Raw genomic sequence first — 1,333 nt, forward strand, 5'->3', positions numbered from 1 at the left:
TCATTTGACTATTGTGTGAATTCGATAAAATGATACCTGCAATTAGTTCCCTCTCTGGCACACAATAAGTTCCCAATATTAGTTGTCAATATACTATCCTCACCTCTCATGGTAAAGTAGTTATTTCAGAATTTAAGAAAATTTATTCTCTCACTGCAAGTACCATGCTTGTCACACAGTAGGTGCTTGATAAATGTTTTGTGAATAAACAAATTAAGCATATTCCCAAGACTATTTCTGTCTGCGAAAGCATCCCTTGAGGCTCCTGACTGATAACGGTTACTGTAAGGAGGTCACAGCCCATTTTGATACATGATCAAAATATAACACTTGACTATTTCCCCTGATCTTTGTATCCCTGTGAAATCATCATTAATATCCCCATTTTATCCCAAGGAAACCAAGGCTCATGGAGGCTTAGTGTTGTGCCCAAAGTAACACAGTTAGCAAGTGGCTCCATTGAGTGATGCCTCAGCAGAAGCCCAATGTGCCCTGAAATAGCATATGAAGTCTGTCTGAGATCCAGGGGCGTGACTTATGATTCATAAAATAACTGTGTATCTAGGGATCTACAGAAAGAGATTGACAGAACCTGGGACTTAAGTCATTTTCAAGAAAGTACAACAGCTAAGCATCAACAATTCATAGAAAAGACCCACTCTAAATGATGCTTTGTAAATGCATAATGAAGAGACTGGGAAGTACCCAAGTCCAAAAAAAGTCATTAGGACTAAATGTAGCTAAAGAGAGCTGGGGCCCAGTCAGTAGTCCCCAGTCTGACGGAAGGAAGCGTAGGGCAACTGAAGATCTGGGTCTGCTAGGCATCCAGAAAAAGGACAGTCAAATAATACAACCAGTCAGTGTGTTTCCACTTCCACTGAGAGAGACAAGTGGCTCTGGACCAGACATCGTTAATCACAATTTCCTGTCCCCTGACCTAATGTCTCTTTGTTCTGAACTCAGTAAGCAACCTTCTGATTATTAGTTTTCTGGGTAAGCTTGGTACCAAAAAGGGAATACTTGGTAGGAATAGTCACCATTTTACATTTACCTTGGGCTCCTTAGTGCTATGGTTTGAGTTTGACCCCACCAAAATGCATATTGAAACTGATTCCCATTGTGGCGGTGTTGGGAAGTGGGGCCCAGTGACAGGTGGGGACAGATCTCTCATAAATGGGTTGGTGGTAGTCAGCGTTTGCTCTCTGTGAGACTGAACTAGTTCTCACAGGAATGCTCCCTTGAGAATGGGCTTTAATAGAACCAGGACACTCCTTGAAATTTACCTCTTTGCACATGTCCACTTCCCCTTTGATCTTCCACCATGTCTTAATGC

Source organism: Pongo abelii, chromosome 1 (genome assembly GCF_028885655.2).
Source record: "Pongo abelii isolate AG06213 chromosome 1, NHGRI_mPonAbe1-v2.0_pri, whole genome shotgun sequence".
NCBI classification, from domain to species: Eukaryota; Metazoa; Chordata; class Mammalia; order Primates; family Hominidae; genus Pongo; species Pongo abelii.